Source organism: Lonchura striata, chromosome 2 (assembly GCF_046129695.1).
Source record: "Lonchura striata isolate bLonStr1 chromosome 2, bLonStr1.mat, whole genome shotgun sequence".
In the NCBI taxonomy this organism is placed as follows: domain Eukaryota; kingdom Metazoa; phylum Chordata; class Aves; order Passeriformes; family Estrildidae; genus Lonchura; species Lonchura striata.
The window spans coordinates 43,346,389-43,363,955 of record NC_134604.1 but is presented as its reverse complement, the minus strand read 5'-3'; the positions used below and the strand labels follow the sequence as shown (position 1 = coordinate 43,363,955).

General features: G+C 34.9%; 1 long non-coding RNA gene across 1 annotated transcript; it reads left to right on the top strand.

Annotated features, from left to right (window-relative positions):
- Positions 1 to 13,399: 13,399 nt before the first annotated feature.
- On the top strand, positions 13,400 to 17,188 carry LOC116183738 (uncharacterized). The gene is made up of 2 exons (XR_004148424.1): positions 13,400 to 13,649; positions 16,962 to 17,188. It is a non-coding gene; the product is annotated as an uncharacterized LOC116183738 (long non-coding RNA).
- Positions 17,189 to 17,567: the final 379 nt, after the last annotated feature.

The window sequence follows — 17,567 nt, the reverse complement described above, 5'->3', positions numbered from 1 at the left end:
TGATGCATAGTGTTCTTCTGTTTTTTATCTTCCTTACATTCTTTAATCATCTATTTTAAAATAGAATATCAAAGTATGTTACAAAAATATGCGATCAGACTGCTGCCAAGTCATTTTCAATTAAAAAAGAGGAATTTTTATGTTCAGCTGAAAACAAGACACTTGAATTTATTGATAGTTTAATATTATTTGTAAACAATTTATTCTGAAATTTGCACATGTACTTAAGAAGTTATACATTATAAATTTGGAATGGTTTGGGTTTTTTATTAAATATTAATTAGCTCTGCTAAATGGCTTGGAAAGAATCAGCAGATGTCTTTATCCTCTGCTTAAAATTTGTGGTAACAAACTAGCTATTTCTAATTTTAAACAGGGATGACTGCCCAGAACCTGCTTTTGGAGTATCAAAACATTATTTTTCATGATATGGATAGAGCTTCTGAATGGTTGCTTGCACAGAAAATTAGCTCCCATTTTGTCCCATTTTGAGAATAAAGGTTCTTCATGGCACGTGGATGTTTTACTTCTTCATAGTACTGCCTATACTTACAGAATTTCACAGTCACAAAAAAACAGAGGCAGTAATGCTGCAGCCCCCTTACCCTCAAATAAAAATTGCTAAAAACTCTGCATTTTACAAGATTTCAAAGTTATTAAATTCTGTGCATGTAGAAAATTCACAGCTTTTCCCCCTACGGTTACTATACAAGCTGGGACAACATTATATATTCTGTGTTGAATTTGTGTCAACTTCAGAGTGAAATCCATGCACATTGTAGGTTTTGCCCCACTGAGTATTAGATATTAGACCCATAGTATAACCAGGGCCTAATCTTCTGAGCTTTAAGCTTTAAGCTTTCTCAGTGATGAGGGCTTAACTAATTTTCACTCCAAGAAATCACCTTGCTTTAGATCAGTGGGGAAACCATCAACCAGGGCGAAAGTTGGCTTATTTCAAAAAGAAGTACGTAGTCTTCTTGAAGAAGGGTCTCTGGCTTTGGAATTTGCTATACCAACGCTTGACTGAAACACCTGAGTATCATCTGAGTATCTGTCCAAACAGCTGGTATATATTTATTTGTGCATGTGTGAGAGTGCATACTCAGTTGCTGCAGAACAAATGGGCAGCTTACATTATTTGAGTTTAGGAACGTATACCTTTGAATTATGCTACTGTTTTTTAGGTCTAAATGAAGTTTTTTTTCAAAATTATTAAATTATATTGAGGTGATTTGGAGCCTTTCTAGCATTTTAAACTACTAAGCAGGCAGGAAACAAATAAATGCTAAAGCTTTCTCTGATTTCAGATCATTACATATTCTCATTGCTACCCAATATAACTGCAATTTGTTCCTGCAAAGTTAGCATTATAATATAGCTCACAGAATTAATGTTTTAAAAATATCTCTATAAATGGTGTATGCTATATTTACTATAGAAACTGAAATTGCAAAGGTTTCTGAATCTCCCAAACCCTCACATTATGTATTTTCTTTCTGTTAGGTTGAAATATAGGAGACCATTTTCTAATATGCTATGAAGGAGAAATACTTCTGATTAAATAGGACTATTACACTTGCCTTCAGACTTGGAGAATAGATTTCTGCTAAACATAGTCAAGGTCAGAACTGAATGGAGAGTATTTTGTTTCATAGAGGTTGATACCAACTCCTAGAAGTGGCTTAATTGGCCACAGTTGATGGTATCGATAATGAATCAATGGCATTGTTACAATAGTGTAGAGCAGCAGGTAAGAGTGAGGGGCTAAGAAATCTATATTATTTTAGTATCTTGAAGTTGGTTGCTAAGCACTAGCATGATGTGGAGAATGTATTTAATGCCATTCTGAGAAGAAAAAGAAATAAGAAATCGGATATTAAAAAAATGCAGCTGCTGTTTATAGAGTCACAATTACTGGAGATGATTTAAGATATGAGGTTTATAAGAGCTTGCTCAAAAAAAATGTAGATTGCAGTAGAAAGAAAAGAACTCCTTTACAGTATATTATAGTCATCAGCAGTTCTATGGGTCTATAGTTGGAGTAAGGGGTGGTGGTAGAAAGAGTGAGCATAGTTAATTGGTTTAAATACAAGCATTTGTTCAGGATTTGTACATGCTTCCTTTTCAGAGAAAGTCAGCCAGTAGTTATCCTGTCCTGGGACAGACTCTTCAGGTATTTTCTTATAGTTTTGGAAAATCCAGAGAAGCAGTGTCATTATTGACACTGTAAAGGATAATAGGAAACAACTATTCACTTTATTTCACAGCACAGAAACTAACAGACATGAAATTAAATTATGGGGTAGCAGTCTTCGTGCAAATAAAATAAGTTAATTTTGTGCAGTACTCATAATTAAGTCGTCCAACCTACTGCCACATGGTACTAGCTACGTCAGAGGCATTGATGAGTTCAAAAAGTAATAAAAGAAATTCAGAAAATAAAATTCCATTAAAACCTGTTTAAAAAGTGCTTCTGAGTCTGCAATAATCTAATTCACAGACTGGGAGTTTATCTGAGAGCTATCACTTATGGTTGCCCCATGCTTATTTTATTTATCTGGGTTTTTCTTAGCCCACATCACACAGGTTCCTGAATGAGGTGAAACTCTGATTTGACTGGGCATAACTACTCATATTTTCTTATATATTCTAAAAGTCTTTATGTTAACTTATGACATGATGGGACAAAATTTCTGTTTAGGTTTGTTCTTGACTTGATATTGCTTTAATACTGCAATATGATTTTTACAGACCCCCCCTGTTAATCCTTCAGACCTGGATTTAAGGATATTAACCAAAACACTACAGATTTTATAATTTTATCTTCTTTATTGGTCCATTATATGGTTTATCCAGCAAAAGTCCTTCTGTATAAAGCAAGCGAATGAAATGCAGACTTCTGCTGTGGTGACATTGATACCCTTAAAATGTCACTTGAATAGGTAACAGAAAGCATTTTGACAGTCACAGATTTCTTCCATTGGAAAAGCAGCACTTGATCCAAGCTAAGGCTATGCTTCAGAACTAGACTTTTCTAGATAGGAAGAAACGAAGCCAAATCTAAAGGAGAACATCAAAATTCAGTGAATTCCACAGGGTAATAATTAAAGGAATTGTTATATTTTTATAATTTTGTTTCTTAATTTGCACAGTGATGGAGCTCTGTGAGTGAGTACTATGAGTAAGAAGTGACAAAAAAAAGCCCTACTTACTCTCTGTTATGCCTCTTCCTTGATGAATTTATACATGCAGGAAAAGTGTAGACTTGGCAGATCTACCACTGTTCTTTCCCATGTCCCAAGTCTAAACATCCAGCAAAACTCCTCAGGAATTTCACAATATACAATTTTAGCTTTAACCATCTCACTGTCTTAGTATTTATAACTGAATTGTATTTTTTTTTCAACACAAACTATTACAAAATGGAGAAAAGTAGTAACCTGGGTACTGCTGGTACTCTAGAGCACACCCACTAGTTTTTCCTTATGGGCTAGTAATTTTGAGTTTTTACAGCATATTTTCACTAAGTACACCTATTACTGCTGATCTGTCTTTGATGCTACTGGAATTCTTCACATTAAATGAGTTAAAGTTTCAAAGCTGTAGTTACCTGTGTAGACTGGTACAATGCATTTCCTACATTTACTGCTCATTAGCACATGTATGAAGTAGCTTCATGCACCTAGTATATCTGTAATGAATATTAAACCATCTCATCTACTCATAATAATATAATGGCTCCTGTGATGACAGACTCTGTTTGCATAGGAAGCAGATGTTGATGTTTACCTAAATGTAATTTGCAATGATGAGTGGTGGTGAGCTGGGTTTTTTTTGCCAGAACACTTCAGCCTGTGTTAAGTTTCTGCAAAATCCATTGTGGTCTCTTAGGTCATTACAGATACACATTTTATCTCAGTGAATAAATGGGACTCTATATCAAGATATTAAATTATGAATATAAGAAAACTATTTATTTAAAGATGCATATACTAAGTCTCTGAAATGTGATGTCAAGGAAAAATTCTGCGTAAACTTCAACCAAAGATGAAAATAGGACTTGTTGGGTTTATAAATGTATTTCTGACAAATAAATATAGTAGGAATTATTCAGAGAGGGTGCCAGTAGCTAGAAAATGAAATCAGTAACTCGTAATGTTGAAATAAAACACATTTATATTAGTAGAGGAGTGCCATAAACTACAATGAATTACAAAAGGATTATATCAATTCCCCATCATTTAAAGTCTTTAAATCTAGGGTGGAAATCTTTCTAAAAGATACTTTTTAGTTCAACTTGACAAAAATTGATGAATGATTTTTTTATAATCTCTGTTATGTCATAGATAAAAAAGAGCAATATTGGGATTTCTTTTGGTTTTAGTATCTGTAAAATCTTTGATATAATGAAATACAATCAGATAAGCACATCTATTTTACTTCTGAATTCTCTATATATTTTTTACTTTTGGACATAAGTTACAACTTTAGATAAATCATGTTTCAGGAATTCCTGTTTTGAATTTGAAGCTGTTCTCTATGCCCAGATATTTTGTAATCTCTTTCTAATCCCAAAACATGTCTCCTCATCATCACACTCATATTTGGAACTGGGGACATAACAGCATTTCTTGATGAACAATAATTTATTCTATGAGTTTCAGGCTCACTTCTCTGAATCTCCTTTTTTATTGTTGGTATATTGCAGATATTTGGTTTTTGTCACTTCTTGGAATCCTGAAATTAGGTCTTAATGAAATTCATAGTCAGCCATAAATCTATAACTGTAATGATCATATCAGTGCTATATACAGAGAGCTTCAAAAGTCCCTACTCATTTCTGAAAATATTCTGTGTTGGACAGAAAAATGTGGAAGGCATGTCCAGAAGCAATCTTTTCCTTTGTTGTTTCCTAAATCATACCACTGGCTCAAGAGACAATAAACCCAGAGAAAATACAGATCTTCTGTCTCTCCTTATTTTCATCAAAGTGGATGTGGTACTGCTTGGCTGAAAGTGGTATTCTAAATTTAAATCACTTGCAGTTACAGTGGACTTATTCACATTTTTTTCCAAATTTTGGGGTTCCTTGAAGAGTCATAGTTGTCTAAACATTTTAAAAAATTAGTCCGCACTTCAATGTGAATAAAGATTTTGGTCTGATCACTTGCAGAATACTGGCCTTAAAATTTCTGCTTATAGTCCATTTGGAATGATCTGGAGTCTGACGTGCATTTGTAACTGTATCTGTCTATATTTTTTTTTTCTTTTGGAAAGACAACACCTTTCCACTCTCTAAGGTCTTCCTTTGGGGGCTCTTTTGAAATTAATTCTCTGGGTTTTTTTGCTAATTTTGTCCTGCTGCATCTCTTCTGTATCCTGAAAATGCCTTTCCCTCCTTGACATTTAGACTCTTCAAGTATTTATAGATTGTTACCATGTCCCCCTTTAGTAATTTCTTAGACAAACTATGCATATTTATCGCTTGCAATCAATCCTCATACATCAATCATTCCAGAAGTCTAATCATTTTTGCAGCATTCTTCAGATCTTCTTCCAATATGTGAATATCCTTCTAATAAGGTACCTAAAATTAAATACAATGGGTCATATCTGCAGCTCATGTAAATCAGTGTGACTGTGCTGAAGATTGTTGATTCATGCTAGCTGAAGTTAAAGAGCAACATTTCTAATACGAAGATATCAAAACCGTATATATTTTGTGAAGTGAGCCTAAAATCACACAGAGCTTTTTTTTTGTAATAAATCTTCTTTGAATTAATTTCCATCACGTAGCTACAATTTTGAATAGAGAATTTCCAGTTTGCTCCCTTTAAAACATCAAAATAATCTGCATTTTTTCATTTTTATTAGTGTTTTGAGGAGCTCCTTCAATATCCCTGAAATACTTCTTTCCATCCTTGGCACAGCCATGTGTCCCACACCTCTAACTGGAGACCGTGGCCACACAGAGGTGATGCAGGTTTAGAGTGGCTGTGGGTAGGATGGTTCTAGCCCAGAAGGTATCGAGCATCAATGGCTGGCATCCTCCCAAAGCTTATCTCCTATGTCTTCTCCTAAGGAAATATTATAACCCACCTTGCAGCAGCTTATCTACCTTTGGAGTCCTCTTTGTCACCCTATTGGCTCCATCAAACATCCATCCCTCATCACATTCATTCCAAAATCAGATATTTGTGTCATTATAATCCAACAAAGGTTGTTCAGATTCATAGTAGAGAAAGATATGCTTCTTTTTTAAAACTTTTTTTCAAACAAACTATGTCTAGAGGGCAAAAGTAGCAGCCCTAATTAGGCTACTAACAGCTCTAGGCTTCATGAATTGTCAATGGAGATGAATATATTTTTATTCTGGATAATTAATACAGCATTTAGTGGAAAAAATTAGCCCTAAAAATAAGTAAAAATGAAATTTATAAATAACATACAAGATAAGGTATCACTGCTAGCTGTGAAATGGTGTCTTTCCATTAGAAATACTGTAGAAGGGCTTTCATAATTAAATTTAACAGGATTAATCTCCTGTAATATATTACAAATACACACACACATACACAAGTAGTGAAGAAACTTATTTGACTATGTCACTGTGGTCAGTTCTGTCCTGAACTGACACTACTTAGGGGGAGAGTTGCTGTTTCTGGACTGTTATTTTCCACAGTACTGAATTTATAATTTTTCTTTTTTCACTAATATGCAATACAACTGGCCGTACTTTGGAGAAATCTTTTTTCTAAATGCTTTGTGAGTGAGGTGGCACTTGGTTTCAAACCAAGACAGCATTTTCTTCAGGGAGCACATCGTTCAGACTAACACTTCTTTATTTGAAAAAGTACAGAAGCTAGGCCACTTTGATAATAATAAAGGAAACGTATTGACTTATTGCTGTTTTAAAAACTGTTTTGCATATGTGCCTTCCCCCCTTCTTTTTTTTTTAATTTACACAAATTTCTCTGGTATTTTCATTTTATGTGAAGGTTTCCTGCTTGATTTCCTTCAGAACCATTTAGTACATCTTCTATTTCCATAGGCTTATAATTCCACAGGGAGGAGTAAAACAAATGCCATCTAAGCTATATATATACTGAAAAATCTTTCCATCCAATACTGAAGTAGTCCTGTGATAACATGGAAGTCATATGTATTTGTTCAAATAATTAGGGCCACAAAATTGGGATAAGGGGGATTAGTATTTTTGTTATACATACATATATATATATATATATATATATATATATATATATATATATATATATATATATATCTACAGAGAGAAAAATCAAAGCTTTCATGAGATGCTATATATATGAGCATTGTGTTTCACCACAGAGATGTATATAGAGAAACACATTTTGAAATTTCCCTCAGCATTAATCAGCATATGATCATGGTTCAAATAGGCTAGACTTCCAGATGCCGAGTAGGCTTCTGAGATAAACTGACAACCAATTATAAAAGCTATGAAAATAGAAATTTGGCATAGTAAACAATGGGGTTGTCTGCTGGGCTTGTTCCCCCTCATGGTACTCCTGTTATGCGTGGTACTTCCCTCACTGCTTCTCATGAGTTCTTTACACCAACTGTAGGGATTCATACTGCACTCTAACTGTCGATTACAGCTAGATCTCTGTTTCTGACCTTGTACACCTTTTAAATGTTTTGCAAGGAGTGGTGTGAAGGGAGTAGAAAATACTGATTTATGAGGTGTGGTAAACTAGCAAGCTAATATTGAGTAGACTCCTCTCTTCCTTGAAAGCTCAAGGCTGCATTCTCAGAGGATTTATTGTGACTGACTTTGGAAAAACAGAGGTTGCTCCAGTCACTGATGGTAAACTAGTAGCTACATGTACCTATTTTACATCAGTGGCTCCCTTTCACAGTAGGCAAAACAGTTTTTTTTTTCTTTCTAAGGCTGAAGGAATGAAACTGAACTATGCTTCCTGCTGGAACTTGCTAGGAAAGGGGAGGAAAAAAGAGTGGAAAGAAACAGCAGAAATATCTGAACAATTTATTACCATTACCAGCTGTCCGTTTGTCTACAACTAACACTGCTTTATAGGCAACCTCAGGACATCACATTTTAGCCTGTTTGTCTCTTACAAATAATTGGTATTGCATCTTCAAGACTGGGGTTAAGGAATAATCCTCCCTGCCTTGTAAAAGAGTCTATGGAGCCTGCCTGTGAAGAAAAGGAGAGGAATTCTGGGATTGATAGCGTCACTTGGTAATTGACTGACACTAAAACGGTCAATGAAATACAAAATACTGCTCAATGGCAAAAGCAATCATATCTATGAAGATACAAATATGATTGCAACATTTGTTACAATTGAAGGAATCACAAAATTGCTATGATGGTTCTTTCAAGAGAGCTTAATGCCCAGTAATCTCAGAAAGGCAAAATGCGATACTAGAAGTTGTTAAGGAAGGAAGGTAGAATGTAAAAGAAAACATCATTAAGGCAGCATATAAATCACTATGACATTTATATTTTTTTAGTAATTCAGTGCATTCTAATAGTCTTATCTGAAAAGTGTTAGGCAGAAATAGAAAAGCAAGAACAAATGTGACAAGGATAAGCAACAGTGCGGAAAAGCTCTGTTTTTAAGGGAGATTAAACAGAGTAAGACTTCCCATTTGGAAAAGCTGTGATATAGTAAAAGTTTATAAAATCAGGAGTGATGACCATTCATTAGCTCTCAAAAAGAGAGCAAGAGGTTGTCAAGTGATATTTTTCAAGCAGCAGGTTTAAAATAAGTTAATAACTTTTTAAATATGATCGCAATTAAAATGTAGAACTCATTGCCACAGGATATTATGAACAAAGGTAGAAATTGATTCAGACAAATTTAAGGAAGACTAAAAAAATCCTTCAGGGGCTGTTAAATACAAATATCTGAAGTCATGCTTAATTTAAGAAATCCTTAAACTAGTAATTATAAGATACTTATAGCATTCAAATTTGTCTTGTTTTTATATAACTTTAAGCATCCAGTGTCCACTGCTGCTTCCTCTCAGAGCACTGTTTCAGGCCTTGGACTACAGTTCTTTCAGGTGCTCCTCTGTCATTGTCTGCTAAAAGAAATGACAGTGGTCAGAAGGAAAGAAGGCCACCAGGTAGTGTAGAACCTGTTTTGGGGAGTCAGCTGGGCTATAAAAACAACAAATTCCTCTTTTTTTCTAAATATTGTCTGCAGTGATTATGAACTGAAGCTTTTCAGAGCTTCTGAAACTAATATTTCTGTTATTACAAATGATCTGCATGTTTGTGAGGCAGAGAGAATGAGTGTGTGCAGCAGCACTGTGATCTCTCCTACACGTGTCTTATCAATGTGATTCCATTGCAACCTCCATCCCACAGGTATACTCAGGGAACTGTTCCTACACCTAGTCTGATCCTTGCTTTCAGCAAACATTATTCTAAAATATGCCAGCAGCACAGAGGTGTTTCTTGTGAGGTACCAGTGACCAGATGGAAAGTAAAATTTGTCATTCAACTGAACTTTTGGATGTATTAGTCTCAAAACAGTTCAGGAAAATACTCTTCTGAGTGTAAACCACGAAATAGAGAAAAATAAAGATTTAGATACACACCTAACTAACATTTCCAAATATCTCTAAATTAATCATATTTTGTTCTATTTTAAATTCTGCCACATTTTTTGTGGCTTTTTAATTTACCAATTACAGTGACAAGTTTGACTAACCAGTCAAAACTTTTTTAAAATTATTTTTTCCTTAATAATTTTCTAATTTTTCTGAATAGGAACTTGTAATGCTTCATTTCTGCCAAGATTTGTCATTGATGTGTGAGTCCAGAGACATGATTGACTATGCAATTTTATCCTTCAAAAAGGTAGGTAAGTAAGTAAGGAGAAACTAGTAGTTTCTCCCTAATCTTTAAAAAACTGGAAAAAGACTGAGTAACTGCTCTCATAAATCCAGTGTACAGTGTACTTCTGTAGATCAAGACAAGGCTGTAAAAGAACATAAGACTGTAGCTTGCAGACCAAAGCTAGATTTTCCACACAGTACTATCTGACCATTACCCTTCTATTCTTCTCATTATAATTTAAGTAAAGCACAGTCCTGGTCTAAGGCTTCAAAAGGTTCGCCTCTCTGCTTTCTCTGTTTTGGTTGGTTTTATTAATCAGTCAATAGTAGCAATGCCCTTAACTACAGATAGTGTCCGTCTAGTCAAAACACAGAGGAAGTAATTTATTCTTATTTCAAAATTATACTCTAGTATAAAATAAAAATCATCTAATTTCTAGATAATATTACTTTAGGAAAGAATTTTCTTTAGGAAAGAAAATTTCCCTGAAATGTAATTGCAGGTTTTGAATTGGACATTATAGAAAAATAGACAACTTCTCTACTTTCTCTTTTGTTAGCCCTTGGGAATTTTAAATTTAAAAATAAGAAAGGAGGAAGTAATGTCTTACCTTTTAAAAGTAATTTGTTTCATGTTGGTAAGCAGCAGTTTTGCTATTACATATTTATTCACTTCAAAGCATGACCATGCTTCTTCATCTCCAAAGAACAATTTTAGCACTCTACTGTTTTAACACAGTTAAGCTGGAAGGCAGTCAAGGGATGTGAGGAAGTAATTTGTTGTACATTTAATGGTGTGAAGTATCCACCAGGGAAAACTTAAAAGATTTTTCTGTTTCCTCACAAAAGTGTCCATGAGTGAAATTCCAATTTCCTGAGTGGTTCTCTGATTAGCTTTTCACAACTCTGTCCTGTGTCAGACAATTGGCAAGAAAACAAAGATCAGGCTTTTGTTGATATTCACGAACATTACACCTTTATCATCATCCCATTGGTGACGTGTCCCACATTTCCTATGAGGGAAGCTCCACAACTGCTGAGCTTATCTTCAGAAAGCAGTCCTGTGGTGCTCTGTAACTGTGTGAGGCTGGAGCTAATCTGCTGCTTAACTCTGTTCCTGCGGGGATGCCGAGCACTGCAGCAGCTGAGCGCCAGCTCTGCACAGCTCAGGCGCTCCGTGGGCCACGAGCTGCTGCGCATCGGAGCCATCACTCGCCCACTGGTTCCTCAAAGCTCCCCTTGGGCCTCCATCACACAGGAGCCTGCATTAGCTGACTCTTCTGTGGCCCAGGGTTAAAATGAAGCATGTCTTTCCTGAAATCCCCATCTAGTTCTTCCTTAGAAAATGAATGCAAAGCTCAACAAAGAACAAAGCACTGTTTAGAGGAAGCTTTTAAGGGATGCTGTGCTAGAGTTGTACTACACAATTCTCAACACACTGAGTTTAGTTAATAACACAATGGTCCTTTAAACAATAAAACCTCTTTATTTTTTGAGAGAATTCCTGGAACTGAGGGAGCAGATTGATTTACTTGTAACCTGCACTGAATCGGGTGTTGCATATTAGCGCTGACCTTCTGTCATGAATCTGGTTTAGTATTTACTTTCCATTAAATAGAGAAAGACTTCCAAAGAGCCCCTTGATGCATCCTTTATGAGACGCTTGTGAGTTGCTACTTGTCTTTGTACCATCATGTCTCTCTGTGTCATGAAGTCAATCTTATCCTTAGTTTTCCTTAAATACTTTCTTTCATAAATACAATGTTCATCACAAAAAAAGGGTGTTTTGATTATTACTAAAATAAAGCTCCTTGGATAAGTGGCTTTATATGGAACTTATATTTTATTTCTGTGAGCAGTGTTTAACCACAAAGAAACTGTCATGCACACCATTCTGCTTGCAAATAGTATTTATATCGCCACCGTGGACATCCTGTTTAAGAAAACAAATATGTGGGATTTTTTTCTTATTTGGAATGAAAATTAAATTATTCTTGTATCAACATGAAAATATATTCTTATATAAAATTCCACACATTCAGTCTTAATGCTAAGGTATTAGGGTTAACTAACAGTTTATTAAGTGCTCTTAGAGATTTCTTCTATAGATGTAAGCAGAAATTATTTCAGCATTTAGAAAGAGCAGTATGTACTAAAGTGGTAGAGAGTTGGGTTTGCTAGGGCTATTACTTTTAACACGTTTTCTGATTAATTCATTAGTGCGTCATTCCTTAAAAAGGAAATGACTCTTCACGGCAGTAGTCTGAGAAAATCCTGATAATATTTTAATCTACAGTATTTTCAGCAAACTGCTCAAGGTTTTCAGCAAAAATGTTTATCCGATGGAGTTATCTTTAAAAAAAAATTGCATTAAGTCTGCCTCACTGCATGTCATGCAGAACAAAATTCAATATTTTGGTCAATAACTTGGCAGCAAGATAAAAATGTATGATCTTCCACACCAGGTCAGTTCAAATCCAGGCTCCTGTGTGAAACCATCCCATACAGAAAGTGAAAGGAAAGTTTATATGAAGAAGGCAGGCTTAGTGACATTTTCTCCAGCTTGTAGTAGTCAAGAGCTTTACCAGTTTTAGAACCAAGAAATTTATTTTTGTACTGTCTTTTAAAAAGAACCAAAATCATATGACAGACAAAGACAGTAGAAGGATACATTTGTTCTTTAAGATGTTGAGTCCGAAGGTGTTGTGAATTGCCTTGAAACACAGTGGTGTTCCACTTGCCAGGGGACTTTCAATTTTTTTTAATCAAAGAAGACTCTTTAGTTTGCACTTACCAGATGAGCACAGAGAATTGTGCTTCTATCAACCCAAATAAAATGCCACACTACAAAAAAGCAGTTGAGAATTATTTTTATCCTCTCCCATCCTACCTGTCTACCTCTGTGTCTGGGATCATTATCTGGTGTACTGCAGTACTGGTGTGCTATCACTCTGGAGATTCTGAAGGAAGAGTGAAATCCCTCAGGAGAAAGATAATGGTCACCATAACCGCAATGTTTATGGCTGTTTCTCAGATTCAGTAGCATCAGATGGCTGTGTGTGAGGTAAGTGATGCAGTCCAGTGTCACTGGGGAGCCATATGACATTGCAATGACTTCTGAAAAGTCCCCCTAGGCTGGCTGTTAGTTCCCTAACAAAATAATGCTACTACTCAACAGCACCTAAGGGTCTCCTTTTCTATTGAAATGCCGAAAGAGAAAACAAAGAAGTGAAAGACCTGCATTCTGTAGTTTATAGTATTTGTTTTGTTCTAACTCAAGATAGCTGTACTGAAGGGAAAGAATAAAGAAGCTAGTGATACTGTGAAAATCAGAGGCAAAAAGGGAGACTGTGGCAAGCACTGAGCCAGAGGCTGTAATCAATTAACTGATTGCTGAACTTCAGCCCCCTACATTACATCTGCCAGCAGCAGTGAAAGATGTACCGAAAATTCCCCCTCCCAGAACCACAAAGCCTGTGGAACTCTAGTCATAAATACTTTAAAAGGACAGGGTCTGCTCTAGTATAGATTTCACCACCTTGATAATCAGCAGCCTTTCAGTAGTATCCATTTATAAATAGAAGATCCTTGGAATAGAGAGATGTGAATGCAGATGTCTGACGTAATAAAGCTCAAACTAATCTCCAGTATTTTATTAAGAAATCATTATACTGAACTGCTTCAGGTGAAATCTTTCTCCATTGAAGTTAGCAGCAAAATTCCCTCTGACTTCAGACAGCAAGAAATAAAACCTTTTCAAGACAGTTATTAAGCTGCAGAACAGCTAAAAGGTAAGGAATTAATTTTTATTAAATGGAAATCTATATCTATTTCACAAACATAACTAGAGAAGAGATTCTATTGATTTTTACCTAATTTGTTATATTTACTGATATGAAGAGTCTTTGAAAGTCCTTTTTTATTTTCTGGCAATAACTTCCTATGATTTTTTTTTTAAATTTTACTTTGGAAACAGTGATTTTAAAAAGAAAATAATAATCTTCTTACAAATAACCTGGCAAGTAACTCAACTTTCACTGCAGCAAACTAAGAAATCCTATCTAGAATGTTACAATGAGCAACATGGGAAGAGTTTTTTGGCAAGTGTTTCTGACTCACAGTTTAAAGAGATATGTCTGTTTTCAATGCTCTCAGCCAGTTATCCCAGTGCTGGCTTGGCCTAGTCTGATTGCTGGGGCATGTAGTCTGTGTTATGAATTCTATCTGTCTTTTTGCTATACTTATATAACTCTTTAAAATAATTTTAGAAAACACTTTAAAAAGAGCATTGTCAAAAGAGACAGATAAACAACAGATTATCATCATAAATATTCAAACAATTTGTAATCAAATGGAAAAATTGTACTGATGTCAGGATTTAAGGATAGCAAGGCATTTTAGCTTTGTGTACTTCCTTTGGGAAAAGACGTGAACTGGCCACAAAGCCCTTGAAATGCCCTGGAGACAGTTGCAAATGTAGATTGCAAACAGCTCAAGTGAAAGAGAGACTTTTCCCTTGTTGTAATGACTAGGGAAGAATTGATCAAGACCATAAAGGTAAAAGGCACAAGTGAGTGAGAAAGCCATACAATAATAATTCATGAGACATATGAAAGTCAAAGGAAAGAAGAGCAAAATAAAGGCATCAGATTTCAGGAAAGTAGGCTTCAGTAAACAAGAATTGTCTTGTAAAAAATATTAGAATTCAAGAAACCTAGGAATTACTTAAGTGAGCAATATTAAGGGTATAAATCCAAACTAACCCAGAACAGATCGTAAAAGATTTGCTAAATTTTGACCTTTTCAGGCAGCATCTGAAAAGGTAAAGCTGGGTCATTTCCTTAGGGTAGGGAAGCATTGCATAAATGTGATGCCACAGAATTGAAAATTATTAAGTCATGCAATAGATTCCAGTCCCAAAGGCCATGATGATGATAAAATCATCATCACATAAAAAAAAAGGACAAAACCAAATTAAATTAAATTAAATAGCAGTTAAAAAAAAAAAAGAAAGAAAAGAAAACCACTCTAGAGATGACTGACATGTTTTTTTTAATACTTTTTCTGAGTCACTCTTATTTATAAGGATGAGAGATGAAATATTACAGCAATGAGTAACAATCGAGAAAATTTAAGATCAAGGCTCTAAGTGGGAAGGAACAGGTTAAATGCCTATTACTGAGTTAGATGTTTTCAATTAGCTGTGATACTTGAAGAATAAGCTGGTGGAATATCAAAGATGATAGAAGTAGCTCTAAAAAGACAAAGACAATTCGTAATGATCAAGAATGAATGCAACAGTGATCTTTGAAAGTAATGTGAAACAATTTTAGGAAATTAGATATACTTTAGTTCCTGGAAGAATACTAGAACAAATAAACTACTTGTAAATGTCTAAAAAACCCCAAGGAAATTATTCACTGTCAATATGGATTTGTCAAAACAAAATTGTATCAGAATAATCTAATTTCCTTCTGTGAGAGAGCAACTGTGGATAGAAAAGAATCAGCAGATGTCACACATAGCTTTTAACACTGCCTCATAATATTCTCATAATTAAGCCAAGGAAGTCTGTTCCAAACAAAAGTATAGAAAGTGGGCACAGAAAGACTTGAATCGCTTTCCTGATAAATCACTTGCCAATAGTTCTCTGTCAAATTGGAATGATTCTGTGAAGTAGTGTATGGTTCAGGCTCTTTTATTTTCCTTCAAGACTGGAGAGAAGTAATTGACATGTGCTTACTAAACCTGCAGGAAGAATCATAGGTTACAACAAATTGGTTGACCTTGCCAGATCTGTGACATTAGTACTCCTATTCACATGTTTATCTCAAGTTCAGAGCAGTAGTTCTTTGTATATATTATGCATAGAAATAAGTATACTCACACTTTGACTGTTTTAGGTGCACGGGGTCACAAAACCATGTTATATTTCCTGTAAAATGTTTGTTACTTTTATATTGGGCATATCTTCCATTAAAAATTTGGTTTGCTTTAAAAGTTCTCTTTAAAAATTGTCATAGCCCCTAATAAAAAAAATTAAATTAGCTGTAATTAGTTGAGAATTTTTAAAAAGTAACAAAATTATTAATATTTCAGTGAATTTTGATAATGAACATTGTTATACTTTAAAAGGCTATGAATAGATTATTTTTCATCTTCTCTAGCCCATACCATTTGGCTAGATGTGTGAATAATATTGCTCATTTTCCTTCTTGAATGAAGAAGCAAATATCTTCAGAATAAAGTGAGAATCTTTAGAATAATGCTCCTCACTTTAATTAGTAGCATTCATAATTTGAAATGTTGTTTTTCACTTCCATCTTCATTATCTACTTAAAAGTTGCTGCTCCTATAAATATTTTTCAAATTGCATGGAGGAAGATAAAACATACAAGAATGCCAGGAAAAAAAAAGAAAAGTGTAATGGTTTTTTTTTGAAAGGCAGTTTCACTTTTGGAAACCAATTAGCATATTATTTTTGTATTATTTTTCTGCTTTATAGCTTGCAAAGTTTGCATTGCCCACCAATAGGTGGCACTAATAATTTCTGCATTATCTCCATAGTTCTGTTGTCTTTCAATGTTGATGGAGTTATATCCTAGTATATCTACCATTTCCATAATCTTTGCTTGATTTTGATTTATATTTAATGTTTAACAAAAAAAATTGTATAAAAATACAGGTGTTAGATACCTATGTATATATTAAATTTATGGGTACAGTACAGATACATTAATAAACTCTAAACAGACAGTGTTTTTTGCCTGAGGGATCAAATATTAATTTGCTCAAAAAACCAAAGCTGTAAATTGCTGATGCACAGCATCTGAAGGGTACATTTAACATTGAAATAAAATGGATAGAGTATATAACTCCAATACAACGTTCATGTTTCTCACTTTCATTTAGTTTATTTCTTGGAGAAAGATTTCAGATGTTGTTTTTAGAGTAGTTGAAGAAAATAGCATCATGCAAGCTGAATCTTATGGTTGTGATCTACCTGGCTACATATGTCTATGACCACTGCTTGATTTCTGAGCACCTGCAATTATCTGTCCTTTACCTGTACGCTCTGATTTCTTTATTTCCCTCTATTTCAGCTTCAGGGTGGCACCATCATATTACAAGAAGTGAAAGGATAAAGCAAAGAAGAGCTGGTTGGCTGAGTTTCCCATGCAACTCCAAGAAGAGTCAAGCCTCTTTTAGCTCACCAGAGACAAAGGCATACATGCAAAGTTTTTAAAAGAGCATAGGCTGCAGTGAAAGCTGGATGCTACCAGCACTAGGTACTTCTCTTCCTCTCTGTCTGAGTAAAACCCAGGTTATGACTTGCTTTCAACATCCTGTCAAGATCTGCTAAGTTCTTTTGTGATCCAGCCTTTGCAGCTGTGCTGCACAAGGTCTTTTATCATGGCTTGTGCTGTGTTGCAGACCCAAAATATACCTGTTGTGCTTAACAGACACTGCAAAAACCATTGTCACTTCAAAGCAGATCTCAATTCTGACAGCAAGGAGATGAAGCCAGTTATTTCAGTAACACAACTTTCAGATCTCAGATTTCAAGATTTCTCAAAAAATTTAGTTGAGCCAATTTTCCTCTTTTAGACTATGCACTAAAAGTCTGCTTTTTGGAAGACTCTTCCCACACCAGCTGTCTTCTGCTGTATCACTGCAGCACTGGCTGTGGTAGGCATGCTGGGATGGGA